The sequence below is a fragment of the Panthera tigris genome, chromosome A3 (assembly GCF_018350195.1).
Source record: "Panthera tigris isolate Pti1 chromosome A3, P.tigris_Pti1_mat1.1, whole genome shotgun sequence".
NCBI classification, from domain to species: Eukaryota; Metazoa; Chordata; class Mammalia; order Carnivora; family Felidae; genus Panthera; species Panthera tigris.
This window is the reverse complement of record NC_056662.1, coordinates 113618648-113640931: the sequence shown is the minus strand read 5'-3', so window position 1 is coordinate 113640931 and position 22284 is coordinate 113618648.

Here is a 22284-nt window from a genome sequence, read left to right as displayed (position 1 = left end):
TCTAATTCAGTGGCTTTGGTATGAAGCCTAGGAACATACAGTTTTAATAAAAACCCAAGGTAATTCTGATCTAGGTGGTCCTTGAACCACATTTTATAAATTTCACTTTGAAGTAAAAAAAAATTCAAGTGAATGAAAAATATTCTGTCCTGGTAAGTGGCATTCAGCAATTATGATATGCCTTGTAGCTTCTCCATGCTTAATCTTTGTTCATTTTGTTTCTTGCACCTGTGCATTTCCAGTTTTTAAGAAGCTTGGAAAATTTTTGAATATTATTTCTTTGAACACTTTTTCTGTCCCTTTCCCCTCCTACCCCCCACCCCCTTTTTCTGAGACTCAAATTACACCTATGTTAAACTGCTTATTATTATCCCATGGATCACTGATGCTATTTATTCCCTTTACAAGCCTCTTCTGTTTTTGTTTCATTCTGGATGGTAGTCTTCAATTTAATCTCCCGTTAATCCCATTTAGCGATTTCTTATTCCAGATACTTTTTCATTTCAAGAAGTTCCAGTTTGGTCCTTTTTTTAATCCTCCACTTCACTCATTGTGCTGTTTTCTTATGCCTTCTTGACCACATGGAGCATGGATTATTAATGTCCCGCTACTCCTATCACTGCTGGCATTTCTGGGTCTCTTATTGATTCCACCCCACACCCCCTAAGTTGTGGGTCATGTTCTTCTGCCTTTTGTGTACCTGATTTCTTTCTACTGGATGCTGGACATTCTGAATCTTGCATGCTGCATACTGGATTTTTGTTAAATTCCTTTAAATGTGGTTGAATTTTATTCTGGCAATGGTTATTCGGGGTCAGCTGGATTCTTTGAGTCTTGCTCTCAAGCTTTTTATTAAGAACAGGTACAGAGCAGAACCCTAGTCTAGGGCTAATTTAATCATTTCTGAGGATTCCTCCCATACATTGGTGATGGGAGCAAACTACTCCTAGTCATCTCAGCTCTGGAAACCATTATGCCTACTCTTTTGTAGTCCTTCATTTCCTGGCCTCAGATCATTTCCTCTCAAACATGCGCAAATTAGTACTCACCCAAGACTGAATGGGACCCCTCCGCAGGTCTCTAGAGCCCTTCCTCTGTAGAGCAAACCTCCTCTGTTACTTGACTCAACAAATTCAAGTCATCTTGGCTTCCCCAAGATCTGACCTGCTTCCTAAACTCTGTCCACCCTTTGTGCTATCTGGGTTCCCTGCACTAACACTACCTCCAGGTGGTAATCTGGTGCAGTCATATGGTTGAACTTGTTTGTTTCCCTTCACTCATGAATCCCAGTCTTGCACTGTCCAATATTTTATCCAGCTTCCTAGGTGTGGGCAAACAGGGACTTGTATAAGACTTATTTATTAAACACTTAGCTGTCATTCAAGTCACTTTTGGACTCCGATACTGCATAGGAAGCAAAAATAAAAGGAAAAACCTCTGAATCAAGAAAGAAAATTTTCTTGAATTGATTGAGAAAGCTTAGAATTGACAATATAATTTTTTTATCATAAGCTAACATCAAAAACCCTAGATAAAAACTAAATGTTGGGGCGCCTGGGCGGCTCAGTCGGTTGGGCAGCCGACTTCGGATCAGGTCACGATCTCGCCGACCATGAGTTCGAGCCCCGCGTCGGGCTCTGGGCTGATGGCTCAGAGCCTGGAGCCTGCTTCCAATTCTCTGTCTCCCTCGCTCTCTGCCCCTCCCCCGTTCATGCTCTGTCTCTCTCTGTCTCAAAAATAAACAAACGTTAAAAAAAAAAACTAAATGTTATAAAAATGGTTATATTTCTGTATGACTTGTGACATGGTATCCTCCTCCTTATATAATCAATGGAATACTATGCAGCCACGAACACATTTTGGAACAATTTTAATACACTGGACCATTTTTCCATGATGTTTAATGAAAAAAAAAAAGCAAACAGACTATATATATGGTGGGATTCCACTTTTAAAAAATATATAAAAGACAGAAATGCACACTCAAACGTGTATGTGCAAAAAATATTAACAGTGACCATCTCTGGAGCATGATACTATTGATTTCTTTTTTCTATCCTTTTATTTACATGCTTACTCTTAAAAATAGATACGTGTTGGGGCACCTGGGTGGCTTGGTCGGTTAAGCGTCCGACTTCCGCTCAGGTCATGATCTCGCGGCCCGTGAGTTCGAGCCCCCCGTCGGGCTCTGTGCTGACAGCCCAGAGCCTGGAGCCTGTTTCAGATTCTGTGTCTCCCTCTCTCTCTCTGCCCCTCCCCTGTTCATGCTCTGTCTCTCTCTCTGTCTCAAAAATAAATAAACGTTAAAAAAATTAAAAAAAATTAAAAATAAAAAAATAAAAATAGATACGTGTGATTGGATTTTTCCCTACAAAAGATTTTTTTTTTTTTTTTAATTTATGGGTCAGGTATGTCTAGGGTATAGATAAGGGGAACTTACAGGCTTGCAGGACCAGCTAACATTTGCCTCGTTGGTGGGGAAGGAAGCAGTTTCTTACTGTCTTGGAACTCTTGCTGACATTAATATACAGAATTGAATGGCCAGATGTTTACATTTCCAAAGAGAAAAGAAGTATGGGGGCTTGCATGGGTCACCATTTCAAACTATCCAGTATCAGATCACACAAAAGTTGGCCAAAATCTTCCAGAATAAGTCCCACTGGGATCATTTTTGTGCTGAGTCCATGCCCTGGGGAAAAGCATAGAATCACTTATTCTACTACACTGAATGCAAGGCAAGGAACCGTGAGAAGTGACAGAAGCATTAAACATCCCATGCTCAGGAAATCTGTAATAGAGCTGAGAAAAATAACATGAAAAGAAAGTAATCAAGTGCTAAAACTGCATGAGAAACAGGCTACAGGAATTCACAGGGAGGAACATCAAGAAGGAGACAGAGTAACAGGGCAACTGGTTGGGAAATAAACAATACACTCCAGGAAAGGTAAAACAGTAGAGATGGAAAGCGAGGAGGGAAATATGAGGTCTTCCTGGATAGCAATATGAGAAAATATTGAGGAAATTTATACCAGACTCAAAAAAGAACAAACTCCAAAAAGTTCTGAGGAAAACAGGTATAATATAAAAGAGCATTGGCTTTGGAGTAAGACAGGCCTGGGACTGGGGCACCTGGGTGGCTCAGTCAGTTAAGTGTCCAGCTCTTGATTTCAGCTCAGATCATGATCTCACAGTTCGTGAGACGGAGTCCCACATCGGGCTCTGCAGTGACAGCATGCAGCCTGCTAGGGATTCCCTCTCCCTCTTTCTGTGCCCTTCCACCACTATTCTCTATCCCAAAATAAATAAATAAACTTAAAAACAAACAAACAACAACAACAAAGACAGGCCTGGGATCAAATCCAAGTCTGTTCCCTATACATGAGTGGCCTTGAATAAGCTTACTCCTCCTGAAACTGTTTTCTAACCTAGGAAAACACCTACTTGAAGATGGGGTTTATTGTGAAAACTGACTAAAACAAGGAATAATGTTGAATAACACAAAATTACAATTTTAGTAATGTAAAAATATGGTTAAATAGCAGGAATTTCATATGGTTGGAAAAGAACCTTTGTATCTATCATGCAGTAGGTACTCACTAAATGTGCTGAACCACAATGCCTTATTTCTGAAGAAAACAAACAGTTTAAATAGAAGAATCTAACCAGAGGGCAATGTATCTTCTGCACAATATTTACAGGTCTGAACTCATGTCATAGCTCAGCTACTTACTGTCTGAGTGGGTTCAAATTAGATACCTTTTTAAGTTGCATAAAATGAGGATACCTATCTACTTTTTATGATTATTTTAAGGATAAAACATTCTGGTACAAAGTAGGTTATCAGTAGATTGCAGCTAGTATTAAGATTTGTAAGGGATATATGGCACAAACCAATGACAGGAGAATCAGAAAGGTGAAACCCATTCCTAAACTAAAACCTCAGACAAAAGACTGGTCATGTTTTTACCCTCCTGAAACTCAGACAATGTGCATGCTCTAATGACACTTACATGGGGCTAATGTGCACTTGCTCTGTACTTCTTTTTAATAAAACTATGGGCTCCTGGGTGGCTCAGTCAGTTAAGCCTCCGACTTCAGCTCAGGTCATGATCTCACAGTTTGTGAGTTCAAGCCCAGCGTCAGGCTCTGTGCTCACAGCTCAGAGCCTGAAGCCTGCTTTATATTCTGTGTCTCCCTCTCTCTCTGTCCCTTCCACACTAGCGCTCTCTCTCTTTCTCAAAAATAAACACTAAAAAAAAAAAACCAATTCTTTTAAATAAATAAATACAACCAAATGGCCAACTGGAGAAAAGATTCCTGAACAGATTACTCAAATAAATGCAGTTGACAAAAGTAAGAAGAATATATAAAAGTAAAAATAAATAGATAAAACCTGAGAAAAATGCAGAAGTCAACAAAAGAGGTTCTCATAACTATGATCACAGGAAGAAGGAAAACAAAAGACGTAGACCTTAAGTTTAAAAGAAATGGCTTAAAGCATTAGAGACTGTTAAAAACTGAGAACAAACTGAGGGTTGATGGGGGGTGGGAGGGAGGGCAGGGTGGGTGATGGGTATTGAGGAGGGCACCTTTTGGGATGAGCACTGGGTGTTGTATGGAAACCAATTTGACAGTAAATTTCATATATTAAAAAATAAAAAAAAATTAAAAAAAAAAAATAAATAAAAAAAAAAATAAAAGAAATGGCTTATATTTTATATACATAATGTAATGCTGTATATTTACTATATATATTTAGGTATATTGCTATATGTGTACCAGAGTCGATGTAATACACCACACACATCCACACACACATTGATCGAATGCTGTTCAAACTAAAGAGAATACCAAACATTACAGGAAAAGCACTGAAAAAAAAATTTAGGATGTAACAAGAAAACATCCTGATGCTTTAGTGTGCATAGGTAGTGATGAAAAGAAAAACAACACGTTATGAACCCTGGCCTTGGAATACCATTCATTCTCTGGCATGCCTTTTGAGCCAAGATTAACAAGATCAGGAACATGAAGACAGGTGTCGAGCGGGTGTTCTAGGAATCGTGAACAGCAAATGTAAAATCACCAAAGTGCTAAGCATAATTTTGTAGGATTAGAGAAGAAAATGGAGGAGGTCAGAGGTGAGGCTAAATAAGAAACTCTTTAAGCTCTTGTAAAGGAATTTAGATTTTATCCCAATGATAATTAAACAGCATTAAAGAATTTAAACAGCAGGGAAGCACAATCAAATTCTGCTATTAGACAACTCTGGTGCTGGTGTGAATAAGAGACTGAAGAAAGAGACTCAAAGCAGGCAGACTAGTGAAAAGCCTACTACAGAAGTCTTATCTATAAAATGTGGACAATGATACCTGCCTTGCTTGTGTCACTTAGCGTACTGTCAGATGACCAAATGAGAGTATATGTGAAAGTGTTTGAAAACACTTAACAAATGGTTTAAAAATTACATACAGAAGGTGAACCAAATGTGCGTAAGATGTGAGAGTTGGTATTACTTCTAAAAAATAATGGAAAGCACAAGAGGGGACAAAAGACCAGAAATTGGTAAATACTATTCAATTTTTTTAAAGTAGAAAAGGGTGCATTTCCAGAAATTTTAGACTGTTAAGCCTGAACTGGAGCCCCATTCTAGAATCATCTCTACATTTTTAACACATGCAGGGCCAACACATGGAATGGTCTAGGCTCCCCTATCCCACTGTGAATAATCTTAGTCTATTTAGGGATTATAAAAAGATGTCCTTTAAATGTCATGTGGTAGGCATCCTCTAAGATAACCCCCAATGATCTCTGCTTCTTGTTAGTTGTGATGTTATACAGTCCCTTCCCCTCAAGTAACTTGCTTCTAACCAACATTGAGAAGGCATCACTTCCATGGTTAGACTATAAAAAAAATCTGACTTCTGCGTTGCTTAGCAGGCTCTATCCCTTGCTGGCTTTGACCAAACTGCTGTACTGGGAAGCTGAAATGGCTAGGAAGTGAGGGCAGCTTCCAGGCAGCAGCTAGCCAGAGACCTGATGCCTTAGTCCAACAACCCAAAAAAGAACTCAGTTAAGCCAACAACCACATAAGTGAGCTTGGAAACAGAGCCTTCTCCAGACAAGCTTTCAGATAAGACTTCAGCCCTGGTTGACACTTTGAAACCATAGGAGATGTCCATGAGGTAGATGACCAGCTAAGCTGCATCTGGGTTCCTAACTCAGAGAAACTGTGAGATAATAAATGTGTGGGTTTGACTGAGGGTTGATGGGGGGTGGGAGGGAGGGCAGGGTGGGTGATGGGTATTGAGGAGGGCACCTTTTGGGATGAGCACTGGGTGTTGTATGGAAACCAATTTGACAGTAAATTTCATATATTAAAAAATAAAAAAAAAATAAAAAAAAAATAAATAAATGTGTGGGTTTGAATCATTACTTTTTGTTACAGTTTGTTACACAGCAATAGGTAACTAGTACATACTAGCAGGAGTACCTTGCACAAACACAATGGCTATGGGACATTCAATTTCCTAATAAACAGGAACTGACAATATACCAGGACACTCTAGTATTCTTGTGAGAAGAAAGTGCTATTCTACTGTCAGGGCAACTTGATAAAGTGATCTTAGTTTAGGAGGTGGAAGGCAGAAGATGAAAAAGCATCCTGGTCCAGGACTTCACTATAACACCATGCTCCTATTACCAAAGAGTGATAAAGAAATAGCACAGAAAAGAGCATTAAATATGCTTAAATGGAAGTATACACTAAAAAAAGATTCAATGGGCACCTCAGTGACTCAGTCAGTTGAGCGTCTGACTTCAGCTCAGGTCATGATCTCACGGTTCATGAGTTCGAGTCGCCCAACAGGCTCTGTGCTGACGGCTCAGAGCCTGGACCCTGCTTCAGATCCTGTGTCTCCTTCTCTCTCTGCCCCTCCCCTGCCTGTGTTCTCTCAAAAATAAATTAATAAACATGAAAGAAAAGATTCAAGACCAGGAATGAATTAGACCAGGGAAAAGTAGTCTGGGGTTGTGGAGGTAATGAAGTCAGAAATGTTTTCAAGTACATAAGGGGAAAATAAACACATGGAAGTCATTTGGTAAAATTATGAGGTTTCCCCTGGAGCTCTTAAAGAAAGACAGCAGGCTCGATATCATTTCTGTTTTAAAGCCAACCAACAAGCAAGTTGACCTCCCGAAGTCTAGATTCTATACTGAGAAATGTTGTAGTGGTCACTAGAGAATCCCCTGACCATTCTGAAGACTGTACACAATTGGGCAGACCTCAGCAATCTATATTTATAGAACAATTTATTCATCACCACTTGAAAGGTATTGACAATTACATTCCCTTCTGCAATAAGGAAATCTTTGAAACACATACATATTTACTCTCCAATACTTTTGCAATAGTAAGTGATGCTATGGGATCAAAAGATGTCCTGAAAAAAAGGGGGAATAATAAGGAATATTGAAACTCCATGAATTTCTCTTTTTATTTTAATTTGTGTTTGTTTACTTCTTTGAGAAAGAAAGATAGAGAGCAGGGTAGGAGCAGACAGAGGGAGGGAGACAAAGAATCCCAAGCAGGCTCTGCACTGTCAGCACAGAGCCCGTGGCGGGGCTCGAACTCACGAAATGTGAGACCATGACCTGAGCCAAAATCAAGAGTCGAAAGCTTAACCGACTGAACCACCCAAGTTCCATGTATTTCTTAAAATTTAGAATTGAGATAACAATACACCTTTAAGGATATTACCTTCAAAATAGCAAGAAAATTATCAGACCATGGCACTCTTTTCCCTCACATATTAGGACATGGCTGGAGTACTTCTGAATCTTATTCTCCAAATTCTGGTTAAGTTCTGTGCTTCCAGAATCTATAGATCATTTCAAAATTCCACAAAACAATGGCATTACAAGTTTGAACCCTCTAACTTGGCAAAAATATGGGAAGCAGTAGCAGGAGTACAGCCACAGGTCCTGCTGCTAAGGTAGACAGAAATTATGGATAGCAAATACAGTCATGCCTGTCTACAGGAGTAGTAACTATTATTTTTATTACTGCTGCTATAATTTTGGTTATACAGATCTACAAGTATCTTGGGAAACTCCACAAATACTATATATAGATTCGATATGAACTTAAATATCAAAATAAATTTTTATTTTCACTCTCAAGTTAAACTCTGCCAGGAAGGTACTGAGGGAAACTTGTAAATAAATGGTCGCCATTCAACCCTTTATCACTTCTAAGTGATAATGAAGTATCTTGTGCTAGGGTACCAACAGATACCTTACCACATAACTGCATTCAATCATCCCAGGTAGCTTTAAAAGACTGAGCTTTTCTCAAATCAAACCATTTCAACGAGAGTTTGCAGAACCGCAACTTGTTCTACTTTTTCAGTAGGGGAAGGAGAGGCCTTAAGAATAGGGAAATGGGGGGTGGAGGGGTACCTGGGTGGCTACTGGTTAAGCATCTGGACCTTGATTTTTGCTCACGTCATGATCTCACAGTTTGTGAGATCGAACCCTGTGTTAAGGCTCTGCGATGACAGTCGAGAGCCTGCTTGGGACTTGTTCTCTCCGTCTCTCTGCCCCTCCCCCAATCATACTCTCTTTCTCTCAAATAAACATTTAACAACCACAACAACAAAAAAGAATAGGAAAAGGGGATATGAAAACAAATACTGTAGTAAAATTGGGTTCTTTTTTTAGTTTGACTCCAGGTTACCAGTTGCATTCTAGATATGTCTCACACAAAGGACTTTAACTCTTCAGAGTTCTGAGTAAATAAAGAAAATAACTTTTCATGGTTATTCAAATCTTTTTTGTTGTTGTTGTTCCCTTGACCAGTTATTCCTTTGGTAGGGGTCATGACATAAAAGGAGAGTAGGGTCACTAAGATGACAGAATAGAAAACCCTGGACCCTCCTTCCCCAAAAGTCGATACCAACTCAACAATTCATGGATAAATTCCATTTGTGAAAAACCCAGAAACTAGTTAAGAGGCTAAAATCCAAAAAACTGACAACACCAAAAGCTGAGGAGGATATGGAGTAATAGGAACTCTCATTGCATTGCTAAAAATGCAAAATAGTACAGACACTTTCACAGACAGTACGCAATTTATTAAAACTAAACACATTCTTTTTTTTTTAATGTTTTTATTTATTTTTGAGAGAGAGAGACAGAACGTGAGCGAGGGAGGGGCAGAGAGAGAGGGAGACACAGAATCCAAAGCAAGGTCCAGGCTCTGAGGTGTCAACACACAGCCCAATGCAGGGCTCCAACCCATGAACTGTGAGATCATGACCTGAACCGAAGTTGTACACACTTAACCAACTGAGCCACCCAGGCGCCCGTGAAACTAAACATATTCTTAATGTGACCTAGTAATCGCACTACGTGGTAGTTACATAGAGCTGAAAACTTATGTCCACAAAAAAACCTGCTAAAAGATGCTTACAGAAGCTTTATTCAAAACTGCTAAAACTTGGGAAAAAAACAAAATGTCCTTCAACAGGTGAATGGATAAATGTGTGGTATACCCAGAGAATGGAATACCAGTGCTAAAAACAAAAGAGCTATCAAATGAAAATGACATGAAGGAATTTTTTTTTTTTTTGAGAGAGAGAGAGCCTGAGCAGGGGAGAGGGGAAGGGAAGGGAAGGTGGGGGGGGAAGGAAGGGAATGGAGAGAGACAGAGACAGAGACAAAGAGAAAGAAAGAGAGAGAGACCGAGAGACAGAGAGAGATACTGAATCTTAATCAGGTTCCATGCTCAGTAAAGAACCCAACACAGGGCTTGACCCCGAAAACCATGAGATCAGGCCCTGAGCTGAAACCAAGAGTCAGACATTTAACCCACTGAGCCACCCAGGTGCCCCTATGCAGATTTTATATTAAACAGTACTTCCTATAATAAGAATTGACCTGTGTTATAGCCTACAAATTGACTGAATATTACAATGTTCTGTATCATTTTCAATTACTAGGTAAATAATATACTCAAAATATTCATTATATGCAAAATTTTACAAAAACAACAACAAACTTTTAAATGCCATATGACCTTTAAAAGAAATTATGAGTACGGCCAAAAACTGTTTTAAGTATACTGCTATTTTTAAAAGCACAACTAACAGTTTTTAAGTGGCATTATTGCATTAAGAATCAGAGCTGCAGATGTCTTCATTTCTGTTCCAGATTAAAAAAAAAAAAACATCAGTTCATCACCAAAACAGTAAAACTGAAGGATGTCATTTCAAACATCTTTTAAATTTTAATGAAGTAAAAGTTAGGATTTTTCCTATATCAAAATCACTAGTTCAGATCTCACCAAATGTCAGAGCGATTCTAAGGAATTTAGTTGTTAACAAATTTTGAGCTTTTGCATTTTCAAGAGCTGTACTTTGACATCACTTATCAATTTCCACTGAAGTGTCCAGGAGTTTCAACTACATAATCTATAAGTCTTCAAATCATTTGTACTGTTACATGGTCTAAAGGCCATCCACCAAGTTAAAATCTTGACCATCCTGCTTACAGATTGGAATTTAAGATAAAGCAATGATTCTGAAATTTTTGAGGTATATTCTTTCTTGCTTCCCTCTCTGAATCCCACATGCACACATACATCACACAAAACGGCCCATGGTGTCACTTTTAATAATGAATTCTACAATCTCACCTTGGACTGAAAACCATCTTTGAAGCACTTCCAGGGCAGCATCTCACCTAAACCATTACTGATGAAGTTATTTCCCCTTTTCTTCACCAAAATTTCCCATGACTGTGTGCTGTTATGCTCCTGGAGCTGCACGAGTACAGGTTCCCCAGAGTCCAGTCTCATTTACGACTGTTTAAAACTGATTATTGACTAAAATAAAAAGGAAGTCCTCATCATCACCCAAGCCATGTTCCTTCCCGTACCTAAAGATACAGTCAACCCTGATCTCTCCACTTTACTCGTCAAACATTTTTAAATTGTTCATCCAAATCCTGTTTCCTCAAATCATCATTCATGTGTGCCACTTACCTCTGAGTTTTTTCTCCTCTTTCCATGTGTGGAGTCCAAAATTAAGCACAAAATTCTTATGTTTGTAAGGACTCTGCAAAACACTGTTAGGACAGCCATTTCTTTCCAGTGTACATTAGATGCCATATTGAGTGGATTGCAATAAGCAAAATTTCTATTTCCAAAAAAGTTCTTTTTTTCTCTTTTTGAAACTCATTGGTTTTCATGAATGACAGTATATCACAAAGACGTCCGACCAATAATTAGTTTTTCAATGGTTTAGTAAATGCTGTTGATCAACCAGTCGAGAGGCCTAATTTATTCAAAAACAATATTTAGAAATCAATGAGAAATGTTTCAAGATGGTGACACAGAAAGATCCTGAACTCACCTTCTCCTAGAGACACACTGAATCCATAGCTACATATGGAACAATTTCCACTGAAAAAGAGCTGAAAACTAGCTGAGCAAATCCTTCACATCGAGCAAACAAACAAGGCCACACTGAAGCAGGGAGCAGAGCTGACACACCATCTCACCATAAAACTCAACTCCAGCTCAGTGACTCAAAATCGAGAGGGCACTTGCAAACCTGAAGCTTCTCCCTGAGGAGTGAAGGGTTCATACCCTACAATGGACATCCCAACTGTTAGGACCTACACCTGAGAGATGAGCCCCCAAAACATCTGGCCTTGAAAACCAATGGGACTCCTATCCAAAAGATCCACAGAGCTGTAGCCAACCGAGAAGCAGCTCTTGGAGAGCTCACACGTGGATCACTCACACAAGGGCCCAGGGGCCCACAGCGTCATTTGAAAAATGCTCAGAATTTATGTGTAAAAGATCCACTTGCTAATCTGAAAGCATCAGCCCGAGGGGAGGGGCCTGCTGAGATACTCTCTAAGACAGAGGCTGGTGAGAGCCATCTCTGCACTCTCCTTCTGTCTTGCAAAAGCCAGTGGCACCTTTTTTCTCCTGTCTCGATGGACACCATCTTCACACTCTCCTTCTGCCAAGCTCCAGGGTACCAGTATCTCCCAGAGGTAAGCTTTTACACACACCTGGTGCCCCAGTTTTTATGGGTGCCATCCAGAGGATGTCCCTTGATCACCTGGCTCCGGTGGAGAAGGAGACGTGCATTTCTGGGTCCCAAAGACCATCACAACTGGCACAGCCCCAGAGACTGCCAGCCCCAGAGCACCACAAAGACAGCAGACATGCCCCCAGTCTTTCTGAGGAAAAGCCTATATGCTTGTCCTGGAGTTTTGGACCAAGGGGCAGACTTCAGATTTGGTACACATCTAGAGGCCCAGAAAACTGATCTTGGGGAATATAGGCCAGGAGATGCCATCTTTACACTGTCCCTCTGCCTTGCTACAGCTCACCAGTTATCTCCCAGAAAGGAGCTTATACATTCAGCTAGAGCCCCAATTTTTGTGACTGTCACCCAGGGGATACCTCCAGATCAGCCAGCTCTGGTGGCCAATAAGGTTTACGCTTATGGCCTACCAGAACTGTATTTATTTGCATCATTTAAAAGCTGCTGAATGAGATTCTGGCTACCAATCAGCCTGAATCTATGTGTTGACTGCAACAGTCCCCTTTAGAACATTGACAGGTCTCTGCACCCCGTCAGCTACTGAGATCTATTAAAAATAAAATAGGAGCACCTGGGTGGGTCAGTCGGTTGAGTGTCCAACTTTGGCTCAAGTCATGATCTCACAGATCCTGAGTTCGAGCCCCGCATCAGGCTCTGTGCTGACAGCTTGGAGCCTGGAGCCTGCTTCGGATTCTGTGCCTCCCTCTCTCTCTGCCCCAACCCACTCACATTCTGTGTCTGTCTCTCTCAAAAATAAATAAACATTAAAAAAAAACAATAAATAAAATAAAATAAAATAAAATAAAATAGGCTACTTGGACAACCATGAAGGTTACAGAGACAACCAAGAACTACAGCGGGGTTGAACTAAGGTTCATCTCCCTAAACAAGGCTACTCCTTCAAGGCTAGGAGAGGTGGATGTTTCATTTCATGCATATAAACCAACACAGACATGAAACTGGATCACTATCTTACATAACACACAAAATTAACTCAAAATGAATTAAAGACTTGAATGTAAGACCTGAAGCCATAAAACTTCTAGAAGAAAATATACACGGGTAAGCATTCTGACACAGCAACTTCTGAAAAGGACTCCAAAAGCAAAGGCAACTAAAGCAAAAATAAACAAGCAGGACTACTAAGCTTTTGCATAGCAAAGGAAATCAACAACAAAATGAAAAGAAAACCTATTGAACGAAAGAAATTATTGTAAATCACATGTCTGGTAGGGAATTAATATCCAAAATATATAAAGAACTCACACAACAACAGTAAAAGAACGAACAATCTGATTTAAAAAATGGGCAGAAGATGTGCATAGACATTTTCCTAAAGATGTACAGATGCCCAAAAGGTACATGAAAAGATGCTCAACATCACTTATCATCTGTGACATGCAACTCAAATCCACAATGAGACATCACTTGCTACCTGTTAGAACAGCTATTAACAAAAAGAAAAGAAATAACAAGTATGGGTGAGGATGTGGAGAAAAAGGAACCCTCGTGCACTACTGGTAGGGATGTAAATTGGTATAGCCACTATGAAAAACAGTATAGGCGTTCCTCAAGAAATTAAAAACAGAACTACCATATGATCCAGCAATTCCACCTGTGGCTATTTACCTGAAGAAAATGAAAACACTAACTCAAAAAAATAATGCACCCTCATGTTCACTGCACCATGATTTACAACTAGACATGGAAACCACCTAAGTACCCATCAACAGATGAATGAATAAAGTAAATGTGGTGTTCATGCGTGTGTACACACATACAGACACACACACACACACACTGGAATATTATTCATCCATAAAATATAAGATGAAATCTTGCCATTTGTGACAACAAATGTGATAACCTTGAGAGCATTATTCCAAGTCAGACAGAGAAAGACAAATACCAAATGATCTTACTTATATACGTGGAACCTAAAATAGTGGTAAGCTCATAGACATAGAGAACAGAATGGTGGTTGCCAGAGGTGGTGGCAGTGGATGGGCAAAATGGGTGATGGTACAAACTTCCAGGTATGAAATAAGTCATGGTGATGTAATGTACAGCATGGTGGATATAATTAATAATACTGTATTGCATATTTAAAAATTGCTACAATAGTAAATCTTAAATTTCTTATCACAAAAAAAATCGATAACTATGTATGGTAATAGATGTTAACTAGATTTACTGCGGTGATCATTTTACAATATATACAAATATTCTATCATTATGTTGTACACCTGAAATTAATGTTATGTGTCAATTACACCTCAATTTAAAAAATATCAATGACACTCTTTCTTAAATAAAGGGGGTAAATACTGTTTGAAAATTAAAGCATAAAAAGCTATATCCCTTCTGATGTGATGTGGTGTAAAAAAGTCAGATTGCAGTGTGGCTTTAGACTTGCACAATTTGCCCTACTATACACAAAGGAACCCCATTCAAGAAGAAACTAAAAATCCATTTTTATTAATAATTTTTTGGAGGGAAAGAAAAACGACATATTTACATACATGTTTACAAACACTTGCATAAAATAACTTTTCCTTTCCTTTGAAAAGTTTTCTTTTCATTTGGCAAAAGATTAAAACATTATTTACCATAAGCAGTGAAAGCCAATACCTTTATAAATGGTCATGTCTCCGATACGCTTAAAAGCTATGTAAATTGACACCAACATTTAGAAGGACGATGAACGAGTAGGATTACTGATAGGACTGCTCTATTAGGAGATAATACTGAAGTGATGAGTGATAATTAAGAATATGAAATACAGTAATTACATGCTTACAGGGTCTTATTCTCCCTGTTGTGTTTCAGTGAAGGAGGGAGAGAAAGAGTAGGAAAGAGTCAGAGGGAGAAAGAGCAATAAGGAGGCTGGTTTTGGGAGGCCAGAGTTGTTAATGGGGGGAAGGGGAGATCAACCATCTGAGAACACCACTACAAAGGGAGAATGTGCCCAAAATCATGTGCCCAAGCAAATGTGGCGCTGCTGTGACGGTATCGTATCTCCTGAGCTCCACTCTCCGTTAAAAAAAAGTTAAGGCTAAAAATACCACAGAATGAACAGATTACCTATGACAAGGAGCTACAGGTTTAAAACTACCTTGAAAACATTTCTCTATGGTAACAGCAGCCTTTTCAGAACTTTAAAAGCAAGCTTATTTTATTATTGTTGTTTTTTATATACAGAGAAAAAATACAACAAAGAGGAAGGGAGGATGGACACATATCAGTATCTTTTCTCATTTATCTTAGGGAAATGTCTGTTTAAATGTTAGAAAATAATAAGCATTATAGAATTAAGCCAGTAATATTAGCGAAGTACCTGTTCCAATTACCTAAAAAGGAGGAGAGAAACAGATGAATCCTGGCATTTACTGCTCTAAAGGCCACATATATATAAGATAATTTAAACATACAGTATCTTTTTCTTGGGAATAACCTATTTAATTTGTTTTCAATATAGTTTATATTTTTAAAAATAGTTTTAACTATTCATATTTTTGCACTATATTCTCCATTTGTAAGCCTCATTATCTTCATTGAAAGAACATTTTTCTTCACTGGACATGACAAAATCCCCACGCTCAAAAATCTCAGTATCTCTATTTTACTACACAACCCAACTGCTTCTTTCTTGAGGGTGTTCCTAGGCTGATCTGCAAATGAGTGTAACATCTGGTAAAGGTTTATTCATTAAGTATATTAAGTGCCATAAGCTGTTATAAAAGAAGGAAGTACATCTCCTTATCACAATACTGCTCATCTTGAACAGAAAAACTAAAACTCAGTGAAAATGACTCCTTTTTCAAATATCTAGTTTCCTAAAATTGTAGAGAAGATACTAACAATGTAGACATTAAAAAGGGAGAGGAGAAGGAAGAATAATAGGGTAGAAACTAGCAAGAAAAGCTAAAGATCCGAATCAGAAAGCTTTTCATTACCATGTAGTAATGAAATTACTATAAAATTTCTGCTAAAAAATATCATTCTAAGCCATTGTATAGTAACAGTAATTTCACTCATATGAGTTGGGCACAGACACCTGAGGCTATTATGGACAGACATCTCTTCAGGTAAAGAGGTAAAATTTCAAGGAAAAAATAAAGGAAAATGTGTTATACCATATCAAAAGCTATTATGATGCACAGAACCAAAGTTCCTTTCAAGTAATAAAGGGGTAATAATTTAAATACAACATATTTACCTACATTTCTATTACTTAAAAATTATTTAAATCTCCGTTTAAAAAATAAGCATAAATGAATCTGGAAATTAAAAAACACTGTTGATGCAAAATCTCTACATTAACATTTAAAATGTAAATTACAATCAAGTAATTCTGAATCTAATGTTAACTCTGAAGTAAATACCTGAGAAGAAACTGATATCCTTTAGATATTCAATCCAAACTCCATTCAAAACGCCAGACCTAAATTTCAGCCTGTTTTAGTACTAATAATTGGTTTAACCTTTCCCCATTCAATAATGTAAACATTTATTTCAAGATTAGTTTTGCTAAGAGAAATTAATGTGAAGATTTTTTAAAACAGCAGAAAAAAAATGCAAACCAGGTACTATAAGGTACAATATTTTCCTAACACACAAATAATTCTGGGAACAAAAATTATAAAGTTATCTGTGGCAGTTATAGAGATCTGATTTTAAACAGAAATTTTTAAAATTTTTAACTGTTAAAACATGCATCATTGTTTCATCCAAGTTAATCTTCTCTGACAATTGTACGAAGCAGAACTTTCAGTTAAAGACTTACCCTGCAAGATTCATCAAATTAACAAACATCCAGAAACACAACATTTTCAAATCAACACAAGTACTTAACATTAGTGGAGGGCAGGGAGCACTTTTGAACCTTAAAAAGGCCAGGTTGTATTTAAATCCTTAATACAGAAGTACTGTATAAGTGGCCTACTGGTGATAGAAAATATGTTAACTTTTGAAAAGAGACAATTTTTTAAGCTTATTTTATTGATCAGGTTATCATGAGATTGTTCACATTGTAGAAGTCAACTTTCAGTAAAGACTTTATAAAAACATATCCCCCATTTTTAATCACTTCAATATTTAGTGTTCAGGAAATGGGCCAGCTTTCTTACACATTTTAAAAATCGTCTCTGGTTCTTATACCAGATTTCAAGCTATCATATTGAGATATCTGAAATGCCAAAAGCCTTTTCTGGATTTAGGCAGCTGCTTGGATGTAACATGTCTAAAAAGTAACAAGATTAATTTTTTGAAGTAACAAAAATTATTTTTACAAATAGTTACTTTAACAGACTACAAGCTTATTCCAATATGCCACTACCGAAATTGTGGAGAGTCTCCACTTTAGAGCAGTTTAATGTATCCCAGGAGAAAGGCAGACTTATTCTTTTACCACTAACATTTTTCCCTCTAAACCATATTGTCCAATCTCATCACTCCGCTGACTTTTGACCATTTCTAACAGACAAATATAACCCCAAAGGTCAAATGTCCTGTCACGTACTCAAAAACACAGTAGAATCTTGAAGGCACCACAAGGCAGTTACATTGAGGGGAAAACACTATGTATACACTCTCTGGAATTTTTCTTAAAAAAATACAGAGATGTTTTAGGATGGTATTTTGTAAACAGAATAACTAATTAAAATATATTCTTCCAATGTTTTGTTTTTCCTTTGGGAAAATATTTGTGCATGCTAATCTTAGAATGGCCCTAAAAAACAGAAATATAAACCTGTTTAAATTCATCTATATTCCATTTCACAAACCAAATCAATACAGCATAAATTTCACACACATATCACAATTTTTACATGATAAAAGAAAGAAGACTGACAATTAACATGTGTCTAAAATGAATGCTTCCCACATTGTTTTTTAAAAACATGTAAAACCCAGTATTCCTAATTCAAAAAAAAGATATCAAAGAGCTATAAAAGATAAACTTACAATGCACTAAATTTAATGTACAGTTTATTCAAACTATAAACTCCATATTCCTTAATCCTTAATAAGATCACAAAAAAGTTTGGACTTAATGAGAATCATAGAAAAATCTCTGGGAAAATTATCCAGAAACTAAATTTATCCTTACAATCAGTGTTAGTCAAGGTTAATCCTGGTCCCTGACTATGAATAAGCAGGCCCTGGTAAGAAACGAGAAAGTAGGATCCAAGTAGGAAATAATCCATAATTTTAGTTGAACCAAACCCTTTTTAATTTCTACCAAAACAGGTAACTCACTGTGTCCTTCTTAAGATTTCCACCTAAGATATTTAGCTTGTATTACTACCTAAGAGTTTTTACTTTGAGTTTTTCCTTCGCTATGAAATGAAGCTAAGGAAATTAAACTAAACATGGATATAATTTTGAGACAAGCTAAAATAGAACACTAAAATACTTGTTTTAGATCTGGTTCAAAATAATTGTCTTTTTTAAAGAAATCTTTCATATCTAACAAGAATACTAGTAATGACTTACTTCCCAGGTGAAAAGTGTTTTCAAGAAAAAGTGTTTTAGATGGTCCCAGACACTGACTCTGAGACAAGAATTCAAAAAACAAGAAGCTCATTTGGGAGGTAATCCCAGGGAACACTGGATAAAGGCATGGAAGTGAGACAGTGAAGAGGAGGAAGAAAATAAAGAATACATATTTAACAGTTTCCTGCTGTGGGCAATGAAGTCCAGTCCCACTGGAAACTCTTAAGAGGCAATGTGAAATATACCTCAGAGTATCACCAGAAGGGCAAGTTAGCTAGAATAATTATCCTCCAACTCCCGTCCATCACTGGCTGAGGGCTGCTCCCAAGGCATTATGTTCCTAGCATTTCCAATCTGCCCTGTGTACAGATGAGACAATCCAAGGCAGAGTCACGGGTGCTTGCAGGACACTCTATGCATGGACTGGAAGGGTGAGAGCCAAGCGTTTGCTGCAAAGTCTCACCATCAGTAATTCACATACCAATAACCTAAATTTCACTTTTGTCAGTGTCCCATTACAAACCAGCGGTGCATTTTAACGATGGCAAGCAACAGAATAGAATTTTTAGGTCTTAAAGTAAACTTCCGAGAAAAGAAAATAGAAGTCTTCAGAGTTAGTAAAAGTATGGAGTACTTTAATCTACCAAAAGAAGTCTATTTTTGCCTAAATTAATCAAAGTAGACATGTACATGAATGATTCCCATTTTTATTAAAGTTGCAAAATCCCATTACTATTTGAATTTAACATATCTCAAACAGCCAGCACCAAAAACAAAACATAGAGTAGTAATAGTAAGGTACAGCATTTCTAACACATAGGACTGAAAATTAGAGGAACTGAGTTCTTGTCCTTGCTCTGATACTAACTAGCCATGCAAACTCATGTAAGTCATATTATTTGTATGGGCCTGCATCAGGTTCTCTACCAATAATAAAGTAACAATGTCTGGCCTACTTATTGTAGAGACTAAGAGGAAAGAAAAAGTTGTGAAACGTTTTAAAAATTAAAAGTACAATATATTTAATAATAAGGTATTATTATTGTCATAAAAAGCCAAAGGTGGAAAGGGGTCATATCATTCAATTCTAACTCACATTAATAAAGAAAGAAACTCTGCTCTAGCAAAGAGCACTGACTTGTTTCAGCAAATCCGTAGCAACTCATCAGCAAAGCTGAAAATGAATTCCAGTGAAAAAGAAGCTATAGTATCTTACTAGTTCAGAGTTGGCTCAACATGTCATTGGGCAAGCAGCTCAAGCACACTTTAATTACTGTTTTTAAAACTTTGTAACACTTCTAAATACCAGTAAACACCAAAAGATACTGTAAAATATGAACTAAGGACCTTGGGCCAGTGGTTTCAAATTTACCAGATCACTTACGCTATCATTCATTTCATTTGGCACTACAAAGAGCCTGGGAATATTAAATTCTACCATCTTTTAAAATCAGTAAGGAAGCTGGTTTCCACAATTAAAAACTGAAAATGGAAAAATCCAATTAAAAAATGCTTCCAATTAAAAGGATTATACTTTCCTGTCCTTCAGAAAACACTTCATATGAACACTCTTTTGTTCTCCTTGCTTTAAAATTCATCAAAATCGAACAAATTTTGTCTATTGTATTAGATTCAAGTGGATAAATTTTAATAGAAAAGAAAACTTAGAAAAAATTCCATTTACGAAACTGTTAAGCTAAAAATACTTTTGTTAAATCTATCTACTTCAACAGTCTAAGTATTTAATTTAAAAACTCACAAAACTCTGTCATTCATATGTCATTTATATATCATTCTAGTGTTTGTGTTGGGTTTTTTTTGAGTTTTCAACATGTTCTAGTATTTCTTACTTAAATGTATATAACACCACGTTCAGTAAGTAATTTAGAGAATATGGTGGTCAGAAAAATTAAAATATTTTCGAAAAGTTGCACTGGCCGATTTAAAGACCAGAAGTCAGGTCTTGCACACAGCCAAATACACTTGGTCTTCAATAGCTTAATAATGGTTTTTATATGCTCTTTGGTTTCACTATTAGGATGACAGGAAAAAAATAGGACTACAGTTAGTAAAGTTAAAACCTCACTGTACAGTATGAAATATGCATTTAAACATTTTATAATGAAAAACCAATTGTATTAAATTATGGCTTTCAAAATCAGAAGAATTGGCTTTAAAAGTTTTTTTCTATTCTTTTATAGGGTGTTGGCAAAAACCTTGTATTAGAGTTAAACTTACACACATAAGCAATAAATGTGACACATCTTGGGCACAAACCACTCTGAAATCCCCCAGAGAACCTTTAAATAAACAATAAATCTAAAACTCTAAATTTCACATAGTACCCCCAAAAGCAGCATTTATCAATGAACTCATGATAGGCAAACAAATTCCATCCACAACAGTGACTTTAAAAAGACAGAAGTCCCAGTTACCAGCATCACTTGAAGTACTTTTACCAAATATAGCACAGTCAATAATAGTGTGACCTGTCACTCAGTCGTACTTAAGGGTAAAAGAGAAAGAAGGCAGAGAAAATTTATCTGCCAGCTGCTCTTGGCTCCCTTCCTAATATTCTGACATTCACATGTATAAAAAGAGCAAGCTCCCTCAACACCCTCTTCTGCTATGGTTATGGCTGTTTCAATGTTGAAGAAGCACCTGTTTAACAAAGTTAAGTCAATGATTTAAAGAACAACTTAAATTTATTTTAGTAAATAGAAACTTCTAGCTTATATTTAAATGTTTTCACTAAAACAAAAGCATATTAATTATTCTAAGGGTCCAGTGTTCCTCCACTAACATGTAACAATCAATTCATAATCTATGTTGAAAGTTAGTGTTAAATGATCAAAATCAATTTTTATTTAAAAATTACTGCCCTTGATAATTTTATACACATGAAGTAAGTTCCATTTTATTTGTACTAATTCCATTAGCTTTTTTTCAGCTTGGTGTTCCATCATTTTAGATCTACACCAATAATATACCCAGGATGATGCCGATGCTGAAAGTAAAGGATGCTATTCTGAGAACCACTGATCTAGCTTTTGAGTACTTCCAATGCTTTTATGAGGACACAGCTGATTCGCATTTAGAAATTCTCACACAGAACATTAAATGTGGAACCAGAAACTTCCATTTCTTAATTTTTCCACCAAGAACAACAAAGAACAACTCTATCCCTTCCTACACATGGTAATCAAGTATTGGGGGGGGGGGGGGGACTCCCTCTCTTTAAACTTATCTTCTCCAAAATAAATATTATCAATTTCTTTAACTACATCCACTCTCTATAGCACTCACGACTTTCATCATTCCAGATGCTTCCCTATGCACACTATAGTTCATAATGTCCCCCTTAATATGTAGCACTTACCATTCAACATAATAATATAAACATTTTAGACTGAATGTCAGGCTGCATGTGGTTTATTACACCTCCTAATCAGTAATAGTTCTACAACCACACTAGGTCTTTCAAGCAACCATACCCCAGCACTACCCAACTGCCAGTCTATGGACTAATACTAATCTTTGATGAAGTTTTCAGTGATCCAGAGTAAATGAGACCAAAACAGTGTAGTAATTTTCCCATCAACTAAATACTGGGCAGGGTGGGAGTGGGGGGTTAAATATTAAGGGATGGTGATGAAAGATGGTA